Here is a 21812-nt window from a genome sequence, read left to right as displayed (position 1 = left end):
CTTATTGTCCAGATTTGTAGATCTCTGTAGTTTTTTTTGTCTAAGACAAGAAGCAATAGGGCTAACTTACTCGTGAGGTGAAAAGACTGAAGGAAGGCATGTTTGTGGGTTGCTAATTGTTAGAGAAACCCCCAAAACAAAGACATTGAGCTCCTGACCTTTCAGGGTGTATATAAGTGGAATGAATGTAAGACCAACAGGGAGAAGCTCTAGAATGTGAAGCAGCCTGCCAGTGAGAGCAAGAAAAAAGCTAGGAAGTGAGTAGAAGAAAATCTACTCACAGAGCAAATAGGAGAGCATGACAGCAAAGAGAGAGACATACAGCTGACGAGTGAGGCCCTCACCTGCCAGTGCAGGGGACTGAAGACGAGGAACCCAGCCAGGCTCTCCAGAGTCACACAAAAATTAATAAGCATGATCAGGGAGGACAAAAACCTGATACCACCTTAGGAGAATGAAATGGCACCCAGGGCCTCTCCCAGCTTTGAAACTGTCATTGTTTATGGAGAGGTGTGTTAGGAGGCACAGGTTTATAAAAGGGGCTATACACTAGATTAGGAAGAGGGGGCCAGAAGGGGAATCCCAGGTGGTATCGTATCATCTTGGAGTTTAGAGCATGGGCTTAGACATCAGACTGACTAGAAATTAATTCATAGCCTCAACATTAAACTACCACCAGGGTGACCTCAGACAAGTTATTCAACTTTCCTAAGCTTTGCTTTCCTCACTTGTGATGTGGGAACAATGGTGGGCCAGACTTATATGCTTGCCTTGAAGATTCCATGAGAAAGTGCTTGTGGACCACTTAGCACAATGCCTTGCCTAGAGTAAGCATACAGTAAACACTACTTATATCACTATAAACAATAATGTATTATTATTAGAGTAAATAAAGGAAATGCTGGACAAAATTTGAGCCCATCCATTAATCTGAGTTCTAAAATTTCAGGGAGAGTCCATATGGTGCCTCAGAGGGAGAACATGAGTTTTGTGGGCAGAAGCAAAGACATGGAATTCATACACAGCCACTTGGATAGGGCAGGTTTTCAGAACTGTGTAGACAGTGACAGGAGGATTGAAGGGATGGTCTCCGGAAAACGTGGCAATGAGAGCTTGGGCCTGCAGATTCTGGCAGGTTATTGACCAATGTCAGAGAGGCCAAGGGTCGATGGCCTTAATGTAGAGTTCTGATGCTTACAGAGAGTGGAGATGATAAGATACATTGTCAGTCTGAGAGCCAATAAAGCATAAATTAGGTTACCGAGGTGAGAAGTCAGGAATGGAAAAACAAGTTATGTACCCAATTATGAGGGAGACTTAGAGAATAAGCAGTGTGACAGGGCACAGAACCAACCCTCGACCCAGGTGTCAACCTCTTTCTGACCCTGTTTCCTGGATACGTTGACTGCAACTGAGTCATCTGTGCTCTTTACATTCATTCCCCTCACCCACATTCAGGCCCAGACAAACAGTTCTGCTGCAGACAGTCTCCATCACCATCTGGAAGCTCTGAGCAATCACAGAGATGTCAAATTGTGCTAGAGAATAGGAGACTGGCTAATCTTTTCAGATTTTTTTTTTTAATTGAGAAAAAAGAATGGAGTTCAGAGACCATAGACTTAAAAGTTTAACAATGCTCTTCTGGCACAATTCTAAAATGGGTAATTACCCAGATGGCTTGGAAAACTTTAGAAACATATACTGATCATAAGGAAACAAAACTAGTTCAGTAGGGATAAACCATGGTCAGACTAAGGATAACATTCTTACTATCCAAAGAACAACACATCTCCTCCTCACAAAAATAAAAAAGAAGTATAAAACTAAGACCCCTGTAAAATAAATAGATCCTGATCTCTTTCCCTTGCTTACTCCCTTCTTCCCTATGTCTGTTGTGTCAGTCTGTCTCCCCACCCCCACTTCCTACAGTCATACATAGTAATACAAATGGCTAATAAATATTTGACAGAAGTTCCACTCCAACAGTAATGAAAGGAAAGCAAATTAAAACAGTGAAATGCTACCTTTTACTTACTGAAGTAGAAAATATTTAAAGATACCAATAATTTAAATAGTTTGAGTTAAACTAAATTTAAAATAAATTTTAAAATAATTATGCTCAACACTGGGCAAGGAGACAGAAAATTTTATACTTTCCTGATAGGAGTATATATAAAGAAAGCTGAGCACTGAAGACTTGATGCTTTTGAACTGTGGTGTAGGAGAAGACTCTTGAGAGTCCCTTGGACTGCAAAGAGATCAAACCAGTCAATCCTAAAGGAAATCAGTCCTGAATATTCATTGGAAGGACTGATGCTGAAGCTGAAACTCCAAAACTCTGGCTACCTGATGTGAAGAACTGACTCACTGGAAAAGACCCTGATGCTGGGAAAGATTGAAGGCAGGAGGAGAAGGAGATGACAGAGAATGAGATGGTTGGATGGCATCACCGACTTGATGGACATGAGTTTGAGCAAGTTCCGGGATCTGGTGAAGGACAGGGAAGCCTGGTGTGCTGCAGTCCATGGGGTTGCAAAGAGTCAGATACAACTGATAGACTGAACTGGACTGATAGGAGTATAAATTATAAATTTAATTTTATTTGTAATAATAATTTAATGATGGCTATCACTGAGTATTTACTATATATAAAGTACTATGTGTGTGTGTTAATCGCTCAGTCATGTCCGAGTCTTTGCAACCCCACGAACTGTGACCCACCAGGCTCCTCTGTCCATGAAATTCTCCAGGCAAGAATACTGGACTGGGTTGCCATTCCCTTCTCCAAAGTCCTATACACATGCATTGCTTTATTTATTACTACAGCCCTATGAACTAGATAGTGATATCCTCATTTTGCATCTTAACAAATGAAAAGAATAAGAGTTTCCAAATGCCCCAGAGATTCTGATTTCACATGTCATCCTGGAAAGAGAGGATACTGATGGGTGTGGAGAGGATGAGAGGAGAGATTAAAAAGTCCCACAGGTGATCCTGTTTGGACATAACTATCTCTCTGATGAGAATAACAATCCTGCATCACACTGTACATAAGCAATTTTGGCAATATTTAGAACCTTAACAGTGTTTCTAACAGTGTTCATCTCTGAATTTGATTCTATTTTACAAAAACATTTTCAGGTTATAAAAAGGTTTGTGAATAATTATACTCTACAGTAATTTTATAATAGTAAATGCTATCTCCATGGGAAACAAGTTAAATATATAACAATAGGTAGAATGACTAAGTAGCAATAGGAATAATAATAACTTTTATTGTATGTTCATTATGTGCCAGGTACCTGTTTAAGATTTACTTGAATTGTCTCCTGTATTCCCTAAAGAAACTTAAAGAAAATAGAGGTACTAATTATCTTCGTTTTGCATATAAGGAAACTGAGCCAGAGAAAAGTAACTCCTCAGGATCAGAACTAACCACAGCAGTATCTGAAGAGAACTACTGCAACTTTACTCCAGAGATTTTACTATTAACTGTCAAATTCTATATATTTATTTCCATGATAAAATATTATGAACTCATTAGAGATAATGTTTTCAGAGAGTTTTTCATAGCAAGAGGAAATATTTACATTATACGCTTGAAAAATTGCCTATATGGTGTGATCTTAGCTATGTAAAAAATATACAAAGAAAATGCCTGGAAGGAAATATGCCAATTAACAGTAATTGCCTTTGAATGGTTTGGTTATGAGTCATTTATTTTCTTCTTTATACTTTTATGAATTTTTCTAATTTGCTAAAATAAGCTTGTGCTTTTTATATTTTTTATTTTTTTAAAATCTAGGGTGAAGAAAAAGGAAGCCATATTCATGCCAAATTATTCTTATTTCCATTTGGACAATGTATTTTAGAATTTGACAAAGTAACATATTTAGTGCATTAAGAAAGGGAACAAGTATAACATAAAATATCTTGAATTATTTATTAATGGAACAATGCTTTTTATATTAAGTAAATAAAAGAGGGTCAAGATTGAAACTTACACTCTCTTGAATTTCTACTCCCTTTACTCCAGTATCTACTGCCTTATATAGTGTTAACTTTCGGCAGATATCTGCCGAATGAGTGACATTGTCTTGTTAATATTTTTTTTAAAAATCAGTAATAAGGCATGGAAGAAATGCTTATGAAATTTGTAGTGACAACTGACACAACAGAAAGCAGAGTCAAGATCTGAAATTATCTGAGCCAAATACAGGATGAAATGTAATACTCATTTGAAGTTTTCAGTATATCAATTGCTTATGTATCAAAAGTCTTAAAATGATTTAGCCATTGATTTGCTTCTAACTTTAGAAACATCCCAAGAAAATAAAGAAGAATATGCACAAAGACTTAGCCTGAGAGATGTCCCTTTAATACCTGGAAACACCTAAAGATTAGAAACATATATAATAGTGATGATCTATTGCATATACTATGGGCCTCCTTAAAATAGAACATTATTCAGTAAAAGGATATTGTAGAAATTTAAATTGTTGATTTAGAAATATTTTCATAATATGCTAAGTAAGAAAGGCAAGTTATTATATAACAAACAGTGTAATTCTAATTTAGTTATAGATAGCTATAATAATCGGAGAAGGCAATGGCACCCCACTCCAGTACTCTTGCCTGGAAAATCCCATGGATGGAGGAGCCTGGTAGGCTGCAGTCCATGGGGTCGCTAAGAGTCGGACACGACTGAGTGACTTCACTTTCACTTTTCACTTTCATGCATTGGAGAAGGAAATGGCAACCCACTCCAGTGTTCTTGCCTGGAGAATCCCAGGGACGGCGGAGCCTGGTGGGCTGCCGTCTATGGGGTCGCACAGAGTCAGACACGACTGAAGCGACTTAGCAGCAGCAGCAGCAGCAGCTATAATAATGTGATAGAAAAAAAAAGAAAAAAAATAATGTGATAGATACAATAATATTATTAATATTATTACTAATAATATATAATAAAATATATTATATAATAATAATATAAAATAAGTGATAGCTAGAGATAAATGCATAGAATACACATCAGAAAGCTATACATTAAAATGTTAGCAGGAAACTTCATTGCATGGTAAACTATGGGTAATTTATATACTGTATTTTTTTCATCATGCCCTATTGAATGTGAGTTACTTCTTCAAAATAAAATGTAAAAATATCCTCATACAACTATAGAATGTGTTTGGGGGGGGGTGTTGTAGTTGGTGCTGATTTTACAATATTTTATGTAAAAAAAAAAAAGCCAGGATGTATGATTGCCCTAAGCTCTTACATAGCTAGCAAGGCAGCGCAGTAGCTAAAAAGACGATAATTCCAATCTTAAGCGACACCACTAGAAGACAAACCTCCAAACTATAGGCAGCAGTGACTCCCTTGGGCTCTGTAGTGAGCAAAGCACATTGATAATAACTGTACTCAGTTCTTGCATTGTTTTAGGGAAAAAACCAACAAACCAGGGAATCCAGAGCAAAACAAGCAGGTGGCAGGAACATCTGCTGTGAGCAAGGTTTGTGCAGAAAAGAAGAGTCTATTGAGAGTTGTTACCTCTGCCACCCTTCCCAGCTTGGTATCTGTTTTGTTTTACATAATCCTCCTGGAGTATCCACCACTAGGAACCACCCTAGGCTTATTCCCAAGAATAACATACTATGTCTGCAAGGAGGTCGGGCAATGGTTGGAATTGAACTTTAGACCTTGGAATTTAGAGCCAGGAGGAACAGAATAATCCTGATGAGAGTATCTGAGCTAAGCTGAGAAGGAAAAAGATAGGAACAAGAGGGGACAAGAGTAAAAACACAAGCCTGGTGGGGCTAATGATAGTCCAGAGACCCAAAGCCTGGGGTGAGAAGAGTTGAGAAACAGAAAGACTGCCAGCAACAAGAAGACTGAAAGATAGCTTTGGCAGTTTCAGATCAGGAAGAAGCTCATGTTCTATTATAGGATTTGGGTGCAATAGACATAAAACTAAGTTTAAAACCCAAGTGGCCCTGGCCCTCATGGAGGTTGGAGCTTGTGTCAATAGTAAAAGAGCAACCAAATGGACTTTGTTGAAAAGGAAATGACACATTACAAATTTACATGTTCTTTTTGCAGAAGAATCAGGCTCAAATTCTATGTATCATTACTTTTTATCATAAAATATGCTTTCATGTTTATGTCCTGACAGCATAATTTAGCATATGAGCCCACAGGGCAAATTCTTTAACTTGCGCAGTCATGTATTATTTTGTTGTCACTCCAGAATTACAGGGTGGTGATAATGCAGCTCATGAAGCAGTCCCTGCTCATATTTAGAGGAAGCTGCCCAGGTTTTCAAGACTAAGAAAATTTTGAGACATGTTTTAGATATACACATCTTAGAACTTTCAACATGGGGAAAGGGTGTCAAATGAAAAATTGAAATTGTCAGACAAGGACTACTGGAGATAGACTCATTTAACCCCTATTGGAGCTCATTCATTAAAGAGTAAACTGACATAAGGACATCATTTGCCTTATCCGATATTTTGAAGCTCTATGAAAAGCTTCATTCAAAACTAAATGTGTATAAGTTAGAACATGGGAGAATAGTTGTTACTGATAACTTAAATCCCAACATAGGAAAAAATAATTTCTGTGACATATGACTTGAAGGGTGCACAGAATAGGGTGGAAAGAAAATGGGTGGATATTTTGTAAAGCCTGATAAACCTGGATTTACATCTTTATCCTACCACTTATTAGGTATGTGATAGAGTCAGATTAACGAACGTATTTGAGTCTCAATTTTGTCATCTGTTAAAAAAACAGAATGGGGATGAAAATTTCACCTTCTGTAATTACTAAAAGATTTCATGAGATGTGTATTGTGAATACCAAGCATATGTTAATGACTGCTTTAATGCCATTAAATCTCCTTCTCACCCTCTATTAGAATCAAAATTGTAGGAGGCCAGCATGGGTTTTGACTGCAGCCACTGATTCACAACATAAGAGTGCAAGGGACTCTATCATCATACATGCCTGGCACTCAGGATATAACTAGGAATGCAGATAAACTGTCAAAAACATCTTTCAGTGCATGTAATGAAGTTTTAAAAAATGCATTTGTAATGTCTCTTTTATCATTTTTATTGCATTCAATTCAGCAAACATTTATTAAATGCCTACACCATCCATATTCATTCTCTAGTTTAGTGAACTTCAAAGAGCTATTGCATTTCTCTATGAGGTCAGAGACTGGCATTTCACATCTCCCATTCTGACACTGAGAATTTTTCTAGCTCCAACTCTGCAGGGCCAGTTTATTTGACCATTAAGCTCTACTTTGGGTTCTATCAGCTTCATGAATTAATAAAAAATAATGCTTTCCACATAGTAGATCAAACACTTTTTCAATTAAAAAAAGGGGGGCAGAGAAAGGAAAGGATGGAAGAAGGGAAGACATTCTGAAAGACAGAGGGAGAGGGAACCTTGGACAGTCACACAGGGCAGTCAGAAAGATAAAAGGACAGTCAGACAGATGGACAGTTGGTTAGACACACAGAGGGACAGTCAACAGACTTACAGAGATTCTTATTTATCCTCTTGTTCTCTTATCTTTTGACCATGACAGTTCTTAACTACTCCATGGGCTAAGAGAAAGCAGAGTGTCAATATTAAATGTCAAATAAAACAGACAAATCACACTACCATAAGAATGCTTGATTTTTAAAAAATTCCTATAATCTGAATACTGAAACCAATCAATATTCTCAAAAAATCTAAAAAGAGGTCAAATTCATTCTAAACTTTTTAGTTGAGCTGCTTGGTTAATAAATCTAACCAGCACACGTTTCCCCCAGTGACATTCATCTAGTTATTGGGAAGCTTGCAGGGACCAAGCTCTACTCCCTTATTAAAATTAAAGTCATTCTGACGATTCTTTCAAGGCAAAAGCCTCTTTGGCTGCCATGCCCTTACAAAGTCCCTGGGGCAAGTTGAAGTAGTCACATATACAGACTGAACTGGGCTCAAGCTGCATGGGTCCTACATAGCTACAAGGGACTTTGGTTGGTAAGGCCTGGCAATTACATGACTGGGGTCCAAAGGCAGTCTGGAGGAGGAGCTGTGGTAGGGATAAGAGTCACTCAGCCAAAGTGCTGGCACTCAAGGTCTCAGTCATTCATGAAAAACAAGTTAAATATTTTCACAACAAAACTGAAATCTGCCTCCCCTATCAGTGAGCACACTGGTCTCCTGCACAACAACAACTTCACTGTCACAAGGCTCCCCTGGGGCTTGGAGACAGTCAGTCTCTGCCACTTGACATGGCCTGAGTTTTCATTCAGGCAGGGCCTGAATGACTATGGATGAACTAGGGAAGGCGTTTCTTTTGCCCAGGTCCCTATTGCTAGAGGAGACTTCAAGGCCAAGTTCATTATGTAAGGTGCCATCTTTAACCCTAAGGTGGTACTGCTGACAAATACCCGCCAGGCAAGCACTCTAAATTGCTCTTCCCATAGCAGGTATAGGCTACTAGTTCTAACACTTTCTCTGGTCACTCTTGTGATCTGTTTACAGGCTGCCCGACTTGGACTGATACCTGGGCTGGAGTTGAGAGAAGAGATGGGCAGTCCTGCCTATGTTACAGGTTGTAGGAAAATCACTCCCTGGCTGTGAGTCTCAGTTTCTGCGTTCATAAGAAAAAGGGGCTTGACTAATTGATTGCCAAAGTCCCTCCTGGCTCTCATTTTACCTGCAGCCTTTATATACACATTTTAGATCCTCTACCCAGCTAAGGATCCAGCCCTAGATGTCAGCCCCTTAGTCTAGTGCTCTAACCAACTGAAACCAACAACCGCAGCTCAGGGTCAGAGATGACCAGACACGAGACCTCTGGCATGTCGAACATGACCTACTCACCCATTCTAGCCAGGTGAGCAAAGATGCCTTAGGTTGCAATCTCAATTAAGTTGCCAACCCCAAACTTCTTATCCCCTCCCTTTCCTTTGCTCTAAGATAGAGCATCCCAGAGCATGAGTCAGCCTTACATACAGCTGCAGCCAGGACAAAGCCCAACTGAGGAACAGGGTTCTTCGTGTGCCAGCCATCCTCAGTTATGGACTTATAATACCAAACACCTCTTGCACTTTGGCAACATCTCTGCCAATATTGCAATTAATTGTCAAGTTCCAGGCAGTAGAAGGAGAGAAAATCCAACATCCTAGGGATATAATCCAATCTCAGCAGCCTTAAACAGACCAAGAATAACCAGTCACATTCCTGCTGGACTCTCAGTATTATTTTCTGACATTGAGTTTCGTGATCTGCCCATGCATGGTCAGGGGGTTAGATAAACAAATAAATCTATTTTTCCATATTGATATCCCATAAGCTATCTAAGATCTCTAAAGCCTCTGCAATCTTTATTTTCTCCAAAGCTTGCCCAGAAGTTCTCTTTAATTAGAAGAGTTTCTCCTGTTTCATTTAGAGGTGTGATATTTGACTTGGAGACCTGGTTTTCAAAGCAACTCCTTTCAGGCAGGCTAAGCTTTGTTCATCAGAGAAGGCTAGACCATGACAGTTAGTTACATACACAAGACAGAGTGGGAATCACCTCAGTGGTATGAAACTAAAGAATAAATGGAGGAGGCAATAGACTTCAAAAGAAAAGTCAACCCTTCAACACAGGAAGGAGATGAGAACAAGGAGCCTCAGAAGGGCCCAGATCACTTTCACTTTGTCACTAGAGAGCCCCTGAGGACTGATTTCTGTTTGAGCTGGAGCCTGTAGTTTTGACAAAGTCCCTGAACATGACCCCTAAATTGATTTTAAATCCTTTCTCAGAAGAAACTGAAATGATAAAACACATAGCACCCTTTAGAGATCATCTGCCAGAAACCATTCCACAGATGGGGGCTTAAAACTCTGTCAGCCTGCAGCCTGCCAGTCTTTGTTTAAACTTTAAGAGAATTTACAGATGTTAAACAGGCCCCCCAGGATTGTAGGCCACTTCAGGGCATAGGTTCCAAAGAGGATTCTGTGAAAATTACTAGACAACTGGATCAAGACAGACCTGCAAGGCTCCAACCATACCCGTTCATGATTCACATGGAGGTCTTGAGACAAAAAATCTCCCTCTCAAATCAAAAGTGCTAAGATTATGTTTTCTTTAATTCAAAATTCATAAAGAAGGCTCTCGGATAACACTGGGTTTCTCTGCTACAACATGCAAACCTTAGACATACAATTCAAAATGCCTAAAGACTGTAACTTTTCCTATTTCCATATTGGTTTCCTACATGACCCTGGGACTAGCACATGCCTGAGAGAGTATCTAAGTTTAAAGCCACCACATGGAGGTGGGAACTAAAGCCCATAGAGAAGACGCTACATGCCCAAAACTTTGCAGGGTGTTGGTACAAGAAACAAGATCTCATTACAATACAACGTCCTTCCTAATTATCTCTGCTACTCTGGACCCATGGTCGGAGGAAGGAAAGACACTATGGTAGGGCGTGGGATTGACCAAGAGAGGGAAGAATGATATTTCAGTTCCCTGTTGCTATGGATCAAACCACTACAATACAAAGGGCTTAAAACAATGACAACATTTATTTTGCTCACAAATCTTTAGTTTGAGCAAGGCGTTGCAGCTGCAGCTCATTCCTGCTCCATGCAGGGTCAGTAGGGGCATGAGAAGGCTGCGGGGGACTGGAATTACCTGATGTCTTACTCAGTCACATGTCTGGGGGTTGATATTAACTCTTACCTGGGACCTTATCCAGGGCAGTGGCTGGAGAATCTGTAAGTGGACTTTCCATGCAGATTCCTGACTTCATCACAGCCTGGTGTCTGAGTGCCAATGGTGGTATTAGGAAAGCACCCCAAAAGGGAGACAGCCAAGTGGAAGCTAGTAAGTTTTCTGATGTAGCCTCAGAAGTCACTCAGTGTCCCTTCTGCTGCTTTCTGTTAGTTAGGTGTGAGTCACTCAGACAAGTCCTCTTTTAAGAAGGGAATTAGACCCCCCCTTTTGATAAAAGGAGTTGGCAAACATTTTTCAAAGCCGCCACATATGCCAAAGACTTTTTTTAACCACATGAGGTAGAAAATAGGGGTGGTTTACACTATCTTAGAGCTTCCCTTGTGGCTCAGCTGGTAAAGAATCCGCCTGCAATGTGGGAGACCTGGGTTCGGTCCCTGGCTTGGGAAGATCCCCTGCAGAAGGGAAAAGCTACCAACTTCAGTATTCTGGCCTGGAGAATTCCATGGACTAAGTAGTCCATGGGGTCACAAAGAGTTGGACAAAACTGAGATATTTTCATTTGACTTGACACTATTTTAAACAATCCTATGGGAAAATTTGCTTTACTCTAAGAATACTATATTTAAGGCACTATACTGAACACTCTATATGCAATATCTCATTTCAATTTTAATTCTAACAGCAAAAGAAGCTATACCCACATTTTACAGATGAGAAAACTATGACTCAGATTAATTTGCTGAAGCTCACTCAACTAGCAAGTGGCACAGAAAGGCTATATTCTGGTTCTAAATCTCTTTTTACAATTTGCATTTCTTCAGCAGTGGATAAGAACTGTATCTTGGTGATATGTGACGGTTAATTTTACGAGTCAACTTAACTGGGCCAAGGGATGCCCAGACATCTGGTTATACATTATTTCTGGGTAGTCTGTAAAAGTGTTTCCAGAAGAGATTAACATTTGAATTGGTGGGCTAGATAAATCAGATGGCCCTCCCCACTGTGGGCGGGCACCATCCAATCCATTGAGAGTTTGAATGGAACAAAGAGGCAGAGAAAAGTTGAATTTTCTCTGCCTGACTGGTTAAGCTGACCATCAGTCTTCTCCTGCCCTTGCACTGGAATTTATACCATCAGCATCATTCCTGGTTCTCAGGCCTGCAGACTTGGACTAGAATTTACACCACCAGCTTTCCTGAGTCTCCAGCTCAGGCAGACGATGGGACATCACAGCCTTCATATTCTTATGACCCAATTCCTTATCATAAATCTCATTTTATATGTATATACATACACATATATCTCATATTGGTTATGTTTCTCTAGAGAACCCTAATACATGGTGCAACATGCTAAAATACACTGAGCCCTAGAGAACTGTGGTATGATTGAACTTTTCATCATAAGCAATAAAATTATAAAAACTCTCTCAGATGCTGGCAAAGTCCACTTCCTTACAGACCAGAAGAAAGCTGGGACTATCAGCTTGTATCAAGTACTCCTGGTGAAACTCTGTCTACCTCCTGTGCTAATGGAGGGATTAGTAGCTCTTTGTTTGGCTGAATCTTTTTCATCCTTCAGGCTCAGCTTAGAATGTCACCTCCTTAAAAAGTCCTCCCCTGAACATCCTATCAGAGGAGGTTCCCATATACTGGTATGATACATCACTGCTCGACATTTGCTTTCTTCACGCTGCTCATCCCAATCTATAATCACATATTTGTTTATCCACTTGCTTACTGTCTGACTCCCCTCCCAGAGTACAAACCCCATTGAGGGCAGGGATAGTATTTATCTTATGCATCTATACCAAGTGCTAGAATAGAATCTAGCAGAGAGTAAGTACTAAATAAATATTTATTAGAAATGAAAGAAGAAAGGAATCCTAGACTGTGAAAATCTTGAGATCAATTATTGACCTCTAGGAACTCAGGACATTAGTCCACATCCTCAGGCCCCACTATGAAACAACTGAGTTTAAGAAAAGTGATCTTAATGAAGTACTTCTTGCTATGAGTCAGATACTCTGCCAGCACTTTGTGAATATTATGTCATTTAGATCTACAACAACCCTATGGCATAGATATTAGAACAATTTCCATTTTCCAGGTGACAAAACTGAGGTCCAGAGAAGACACATAACTTGCCCTCATTTAACACTGCTAAAAATAATCAAAGATAAGATTCTCACTGAGGTCTGTCTGACTACATAGCCTGATCCCTTACCTAGTGGGCAATACTGCTAAGAATGTTGTTGTCATTGTTCAGTTGCTAAGTCATGTCTGACTCTTTGTGACCACGTGACTGCAGCACACATGCTCCCCTGTCCTTCTCTAATTTGTGGAGTTTGCTCAGATTCATTTCTGTTGAGTTAGTGCTGTTACCTAACCATCTCATCCTTTGCCACCCCCTTCTCCTTTAGCCTTCAATCTTTCCCAGCATCAGGGTCTTTTCCAATAAGTTGGCTCTTTATATCAGGTGACCAAAGTACTGGAGCTTCAGCTTCAGCATCAGTCCTTCCAATGTATATTCAGGGTTGATGTTGAATACTGAATATTCAGGGTGACCACTAAGTATGGGTTTATTTAAAGATGTGATTTTTAAAAAGCAGTTGGAAATCAATTTTGAACAATTAAACTTTTTTTTGTGAGAAATAAGAATTGTGTACAAAACTCTCTGGAAATGTATTCCTGACACAAAGCTAGAATTTGGACTGAGTCTCTACCTGCTGGTGATAGGTACCCAAAATATAGGAGAATCCTTTATCTTCAAGCCTGGATCTTTAGAAGACAAATAGTGATATGACAAGATTTGGCTTTGTTGGAACCCTTTAAATAAGAGGATAACTTGATCCAAATTATACTAAACTCTCAGTTTTCTACAGAGTGTTAAGGTTTTATGCAGAAATCAGCTCCCATGCCAACTCCCAATATCTCCCCTAGTTGGGTCTAATGAGACACACTGAGGTAACTTAGAGACACATTAGTGAAAGAAGCCTGATGTGTTCTGGGCTTCTTCACAATTATAGTACTTTAGGCCAATTTAGGAGGAAAAACTCCTGTAACTTTTATCAGTTGCCAGTTTTGAGATTCTATTGCCCTTTATGCTGCTTTTAATTCTAATTATCTTATGTTTTCTACTCAGTTCATTATATTTGAACCATATTATCAATGTTGTCTCACTTGGGAGAGAAAAATAGAATCTAGCTTGCATTTGCCAGCCCTTCTATTCATCCTGCAGAAACATAATGGAGTAAACCATAAACATGTGTTATGCTATAAGAACTACAGCTCTTGAGATGAATCTCATGCAGTCCTGTATTTCTCACAAAATTTCAGGGCTGAAAGACACTTAGGAGGCCACCAAGTACATGTCTCCTCTCAAAGCCCTTAGCAATGATGGCTGACACTTCTGTCTCTCCTCCACCAGTTCTGTGTGTGTGTGTGTGTGTGTGTGTGTGTGTGTGTGTGTCGGGGGGGGGGGAAGGGGAGGGGTCACTAATCCATGAGTGGCCAATACTACTGATGGGAAGGTCCTCCTTATTCAGAATTACAATTTGACTTCTCTTAAATTGCCCCTTGGGAAACTTGAGAGAAAATAGTTCTTCTTTTCTAATCAGTGCTCTATTCAGTATAATATGTTCTAACTAGTCTGAAATTTTTAAAACTTATCTTTGGAAACAGGCGCTTTTAAGAAAAATTGCTCCCATAATCAAACCCAAGAACAAATCTCAGGAAGAATTACCTACAAGTAGTAGATATTTTTTAAAAAAATTGCTGAACTAATGAATGAATGAATAAATGAGTTTCTTCACACCCCAAAAATGTGGAAATTTTCATTATATTCTTTAGAGATACTATTGGGTCACTCCAGGTACATCCATTCTCAAGTGAAAGAAGGAGAATATCTCTGTCCTCCTCTCCAACCCCAGCCTGGGAGAACAGTAGAAGCATCATTTTAAATTTCCCATCTCTTTAATATCCAGCACAGGGCCCAGCACAGAATGAATGCTCAACAAACACTCCAAAGAATTTCTAAAAAAGGAAAGAGCCCCAAGAGCCTCAGGAACCATTCAACCCAACTACTTCCCTCTGGAAATACAAACAGAAACAAATATTCAGCAATACTCATAGGTTAGGCCTAGGTATTGAATATGACCTTGGAGTTCTTGGAAGGCTCACTATTTGAATGTCCCCTCCTCCAAACATCTTTCCATCTGCTATTGTCACCTAAATTTCCTTGAATAGAAAAGTAGCCAGTTCCAGCATACACTGTCAAGCTTTCCCTTCAAAACTATCAAGACCCAAAGAAAAGATGAATTAATCTTAACTGACACTAAGGTGTAAAGAACTGTTGGCAGGCATTTTCCAGAAAGCTATTCAGTACATGATATCAACTACAAACAAAAGAATGAGTCAAGTGAGTCCTAAATCTTGCCTCTCTGGGCTAGGTCATAATGAATGAATTGGGATTTCCTCTTTTCTCTGGGGAAAAACAGTAGCTTGAAAGAATGCTTGAGTGAACTTTCCTTCTTAAAAGATACAAGACCCACAATCCTATACTCATTAGGTGACCAGCTCTCCAGTGGCTTGCAAGGTTATCTATTATCCTGTTAATTACACATCAGAGCATGCTCCATGATGCCTGAGTCAGGACACATGAGACGCTGGTAGCATGTGAGTCCTTGGTCTACTCTGGAGTGGCACTTCCCACTCAAGACTTTAAGAATCAGCTGCCCACATATAGCAGGTGCTCCAAGCATATGGTCTAAGGCAATGCTTCTCAAATATTAATATGTGTATGAATCACCTGGGTATCATTTTAGAAATTCAGGTTTTGTGTTTTTTTGAGATAGAACATAATCTTTAATGAGCTGTGGGTTCTCAGTTATTGTTTCATAATATCTCAATTCATTCTGTTAAAGATAATTCCACCACTGGAAACACTAAATGCTTTAAAATAAGAAATTTTAAATTTTTAAGAAATTAAGAATTTGAAGACATTTTGTACTTATAGTTCTCATTTATGGTAAATGTTTCAAATGTTAAGAACCAAAATAATGTTGTTAGCAGAAAACTGTCTATGAAAATTAGAACCAAAAACACTAATAGAAAAATCTCAGGGTCTGGTTAACAAGACTCTTAAAAGCACAAGAGAGGCAAGGAAGTATATAGGGAGTTTCATGTGGTATCAGTTCAGTTCAGTTCAGTCTCTCAGTCGTGTCCAACTCTTTGAGACTCCATGAATTGCAGCACGCCAGGCCTCCCTGTCCATCACCAACTCCCAGAGTTTACCCAAACTCATGTCCATCGAGTCGGTGATGTCATCCAGCCATCTCATCCTCTGTCGTCCCCTTCTCCTCCTGTCCCCAATCCCTCCCAGCATCAGGGTCTTTTCTAATGAGTCAACACTTCTCATGAGGTCGCCAAAGCATTGGAGTTTCAGCTTCAGCATCAGTCCCTCCAATGAACACCCAGGACTGATCTCCTTTAGGATGGACTGGTTGGATCTCCCTGCAGTCCAAGGGACTCTCAAGAGTCTTCTCCAACACCACACTTCAAAAGCATCCATTCTTTGGTGCTCAGCTTTCTTCACAGTCCAACTCTCACATCCATACATGACCACTGGAAAAACCATAGCCTTGACTAGATGGACCTTTGTGGACAAAGTAATATAATGTCTCTGCTTTTTAATATGCTATCTAGGTTGGTCATAACTTTGCTTCCAAGGAGTAAGCGTCTTTTAATTTCATGGCTGCAGTCACCATCTGCAGTGATTTTGGAGCCGAAAAAAATAAAATCTGACGCTGTTTCCACTGTTTCCCCATCTATCTGCCATGAAGTGATGGGACCAGATGCCATGATCTTAGTTTTCTGAATGTTGAGCTTTAAGTCAACTTTTTCACTCTCCTCTTTCACTTTCATCAAGAGGCTTTTTAGTTCTTCTTCACTTTCTGCCATAAGGGTGGTGTCATCTGCATATCTGAGGTTATTGGTATTTCTCCTGGCAATCTTGATTCCAGCTTGTTCTTCCTCCAGCCCAGCATTTCTCATGATGTACTCTGCATATAAGTTAAATAAGTAGGGTGACAATATACAGCTTTGATGTACTCCTTTTCCTATTTGGAACCAGTCTGTTGTTCCATGTTCAGTTCTAACTGTTGCTTCCTGACCTGAATATAGGTTTCTCAAGAGGCAGGTCAGGTGGTATAGGTAATGTCGTTCCCATTTCTGAGATGAGGAAAGAAAGACTCGAAAAGCTAAGGTAATTAAAGCTACCACTGTCTAACCCAGGCCTATCTGTCAACGGGACCTTCCTAGTCCTCCATACCTTGCTGCTTCTGCTCTCATTAAGGACACTAACTTGATAGAATGGTTCTGGAAGGTAGAAAGAAGGAAAAATAGTCTTGTCTTCTGACCATCTGAGTGATCTTAAAGAGTCTTTTAGCCTGATTGAGCCCCAGGCTATTTAACTTCCATTGTAGGGATCACACTAAGGATCACACACAGTGGAATTTACAAAAGCAATTGTACTCTACAAATGTCTATGTCTAAGGAAGAGTATGTTTTTATTTTATTTTCAAAGATGGGTAAATAGTTCAAATCTTTTTCGACTGACAATGTAGAGTTAGATTCTCTATCATAATTCATATAACAGATTTCCTATCATAATTTATATTATATATATGGACAGAGAGTTCCTAAATCGAGGTTACTGTGTTTCTCAAGAAAATTCAATTACATGCAGTTAATAAACACTTTTCATAAACAAAAACAAAATTACACCAACACCATAGAATGGTCCTCAAAGGTAGGAAGAAGGAAAAACAATTTTGTCATTTTATGCCAACCTTGCTCTCCAAGAATTCAAGGGACCTACCTAAGACTGAGCAAGGGGATTCCGAACTGGAACAGGGACTGGGGTTCATCTGGCTAGATGCCCAACCTGCAGCAGCAGCTAGCTGAGCGTTTGCCAGGGTCTGCAATGGAGCCAAAGGAGATACCCTGTGCATTGCACATGTCCAGCTGCCACAGGCATTTGAGGTTAGAGGGAGTGGAGCTGTGTGTGTTCCAACCCTTGTGCTCATACCAAATCCAGGATAAGTGCCTGTCTTCTCTGCTAGGCCCATCAGTCTCATTTCTCCTTTTGTCAACATCCTGCTAAGAGTCTGCCAACTCAGACAAGGCTTTTGAAGCTAACATACTTCTGCCCACAAAGGGAAGAGAAACAGGTTGGGAACTTCAGAATGTGCAATAAAATGGAAACCCTTCCCATGTTCCCAGCACTGAGGCATTAAAATAAAATCATTTGACAATTATTTGCTTGGATCAAAAAAGTGAAGTCATTTTCAGAGCAGCCACTAATCTTAAAAAAAATTAATGAGTGTGATTTGATCTGAGCAAGGAACCAGAGCACTTGAAGATTTTGCTGCTGGAGGCTCCATACTTTCATGAGGTTATCGACAAAGATTGGAGGGTGAGTTATGGTGGGGGGTGAGGTGGGGAAGCGCGACCACCGTGAGCATTTCCAGAAGTGGTAGGAGTCGACTAAGTTAAGATCAATGATTTCCTTGATTACCTTGCTTCCCCCTCTCACAAGCTTGGTCTCCGTCTCAATTTCTATTCCTATCGGCCAGAAAAATAAAGATTGTTTACAGAGCTGAAATAGCACCTGCTTGGTTTATCTTATTTTAGAAACAATAAAAGCTAGGGAGTTGGAGGGATTAAGGAGGAAAAAAATCAATTGTGTTCTTTCATGTTGGAAACATTAAAAAATAAGTCACCCTGCTCTCTGCTCTAAGGCCCAATTTGGCTCTCCATTACCCAGGGCGATTTCCAATCTCAGACTGCAAATTCCCAAGGTTTAAACTCGACTGCACTATAACAGGGTGCCCTTGAAAGACTCAAAGAAACTTTTTCTGGTCAGTTTTTTATAATCCCAGGCCATGACTGTGATCCTAAACATGCCAAAAGAAAACATTTACTTTTGGCACTAACACCTAAACACAATCAGCAACCTGAATGTGGCTGAATTGCTTTAAATGTTTTCAAAGTTTTTTATATTCTTATTATTTTATGGCATCTTTGTAAGGAAGGAAAGGGAGATTTTTACCCATCATTATATAGACGTGTATGTTGATACCCAAACGAAAAGAAGGATGAACTGGCTGAGCCCAAATCTCAAGGATAAGTGGTTAAGCTGGATTAGAATCCAGGTGGGAATACCAGACCACTTGACCTGCCTTTTGAGAAATCTGTATGCAAGTCAGGAAGCAAGAGTTAGAACTGGACATGGAACAACAGACTGGTTCCAAACAGGAAAAGGAGTACATCAAGGCTGTATATTGTCACCCTACTTATTTAACTTATATACAGAGTACATCATGAGAAACACTAGGCTGGATGAAGCACAAGCTGGAATCAAGATTGCCAGGAGAAATATCAATAACCTCAGATATGCAGATGACACCACCCTTATGGCAGAAAGTGAAGAAGAACTAAAAAGCCTCTTGATGAAAGTGAAAGAGGAGAGTGAAAAAGTTGGCTTAAAGCTCAACATTCAGAAAACTAAGATCATGGCATCTGGTCCCATCACTTCACGGCAGATAGATGGGGAAACAGTGGCTGACTTTATTTTTGGGGGCTCCAAAATCACTGCAGATGGTGACTGTAGCCATGAAATTAAAAGACACTTACTCCTTGGGAGAAAATTTATGACCACCCTAGACATCATATTAAAAAGCAGAGACATTACTTTGTCCACAAAGGTCCATCTAGTCAAGGCTATGGTTTTTCCAGTGGTCATGTATGGATGTGAAAGTTGGACTGTGAAGAAAGCTGAGCACCAAAGAATGGATGCTTTTGAACTGTGGTGTTGAAGAAGACTCTTGAGAGTCCCTTGGACTACAAGGAGATCCAACCAGTCCATCCTAAAGGAGATCAGTCCTGGGTGTTCATTGGCGGGACTGATGCTGAAGCTGAAACTCCAATACTTTGGTCACCTGATGGGAAGAGCTGACTCATTAGAAAAGACCCTGATGCTGGGAAAGATTGAAGACGGGAGGAGAAGGGAATGACAGAGGATGAGATGGTTGGCTGGCATCACCAACTCAATGGACATGAGTTTGAGTAAACTCCGGGAGTTGGTGATGGATGGGGAGGCCTGGTGTGCTACAGTCCATGGGGTCTCAAAGAGTCAGACACAGCTGAAAGACTGAACTGAACTGAACTGAATGTAGTTCTCTTTTTGCTCTGCCATGCTCATTTTCAGGATGCTGCCAGCCCTAACATGAGAGTGGGCTTATCAGATAAGACAGCCAGGCCATCCAGGGTGATCCTGAGCAGGCATGGCAGAACGCAGGATATAACATCCTTTCTCCCCCAGACACATTTCCCTGTAGAAGGAGATCTGGATAAGGAAATGGGCAGTTTTAAGAGTGACCCAGCACTCTCTCTCTCTCTCTCTCTCTCTCACACACACACACACACACACACACACACACCACCCACTTTTACGACTAGGTGTGATACCAGCCACTCCCTGACTGAGTTTCTTCATCTCTGATGAGGGAATACCAGGTATTCTAAAGTGATGTTCCATAACTATATGACAATGAAGATCTATTTTCAGGCTAAACATTTTTGCCAACCTATGCATGTTAGTTGTACCTGAGTAGCCACTGATATTACTATTTATCAACAAGAAAAATGATTCTGAGTGAGTTTATATTTTTCAAACTAGCACAGCTTCTAAATTCATTTGAAGAAAAGTAGTATAAAACGTGCAGGACAAAACAGCCCCTCAGCCTAAGGAGCTGACAGGAGCCAGCATGGACATGAGATGGGCTCTTTCCTAGAGCTGGTATGGCGTATGTATGAGTGCGTGATTTTGAGCTCAGTTTCCTATGAAGGAATGGTTATGAAGTTTCTTCTCCATCAGCTTCTCTGACAACACTAACTTTAGGAGGGGAAGACTAGAGAATCAGTGGGGAGGGGCAGTGAGGGACTCTCTAGCAGTGTGCCACAATGAAGTTATTTCATTCCAAAGCTAATGGCCAACACCACTGTCTGTGGGCTGTTGATGTCTTAGTCCTAGCTCCCTTCAAGGGACCAGCCTGCTTCAATATCAATGCTGCAGTCAGGGGTCCTGACTCTCCACAAGGGAAAGGCACTGTATGAAGGCCCAGGCTGCATTGGCCAAGAAGCCCCAGTGTCAAATACCCAAATACTCTTGGGTCTGTTCTGAGACAAAGCCATTGGTTGATGCTTTGAGAAGGAACCCTAATGTTTGGAGTATGTGTTCTCCAGGGACCAATTTTACTATGGTATCTATGTCTGCAGACTGTCTCAGGGGACCAAGATTCAAACCACACATGGTGGAAAATGCTAACCTGACATCTTCATTCTCCTCAAATGGATCCTGCCTATAGAAGAGGGCTGAGTTCCAGAAGGGAGAAGACAAGCGTTAGCCATGCCTGGGTGCCTTGACTGTCTGGCAACAAACCGAGCACACTTCCTCCCTTCTCATGTAATTCTCTCATTGACTTTGTGAGGCACAAATTAACACCCATCTCTCCATTTTGTGTATGGGGAAATTGAGGCTCTGAAAGCATAACTAACTTGCACAAGGTCATATAGCTGATCGACCGAAGAACATAGTCATGGCTGGAAGCCTGTGCTCTTCCTAATATATGTATGAAAATTGCAACGAAGGGGGTTTGGGCCCCTCATGGAATCTATGCCACATTGCCAACCTATGGATTAATCTTCAGATGTGCCAATTCCTACCTTTCCACCAGTGCTAGCTAAAATTACTCAAAAGGAATAAAATGAACAAGTTTTTAAAAATATATGCTAGGAGGCTTCTGTTAGCCCGGATTCATCTCTGCAGCGCTGACAAGAGCGTGGAGTCAGAACAAAAAGAAACCTGAATGCCACATGCAGGGCAGATAGGTTGCTGAACATGAGACACCCAGCCCACATCCCCCAACCTCCTAGCCGCCTCTGTGCTCTGCAAACGTGCCTCTAGGCCTCCGTACATGCTGTTCCCTTGGCCACCAGAACTCTTTCCCCACTTTACC

At 40.4% G+C, this 21812-nt stretch overlaps 1 protein-coding gene across 2 annotated transcripts in view; it reads right to left on the bottom strand.

The window, feature by feature from the left end:
* Window positions 1-21812, bottom strand: part of ALK (ALK receptor tyrosine kinase) — a 724846-nt gene that overhangs the window by 527776 nt on the left and 175258 nt on the right. The gene's annotated exons all lie outside the window — the stretch shown is intronic.

The sequence above is a fragment of the Odocoileus virginianus genome, chromosome 2 (assembly GCF_023699985.2).
Source record: "Odocoileus virginianus isolate 20LAN1187 ecotype Illinois chromosome 2, Ovbor_1.2, whole genome shotgun sequence".
Lineage (NCBI taxonomy): Eukaryota > Metazoa > Chordata > Mammalia > Artiodactyla > Cervidae > Odocoileus > Odocoileus virginianus.
The sequence above is the reverse complement of the archived record's forward strand: the minus strand, read 5'-3'. Positions and strand labels throughout refer to the sequence as shown.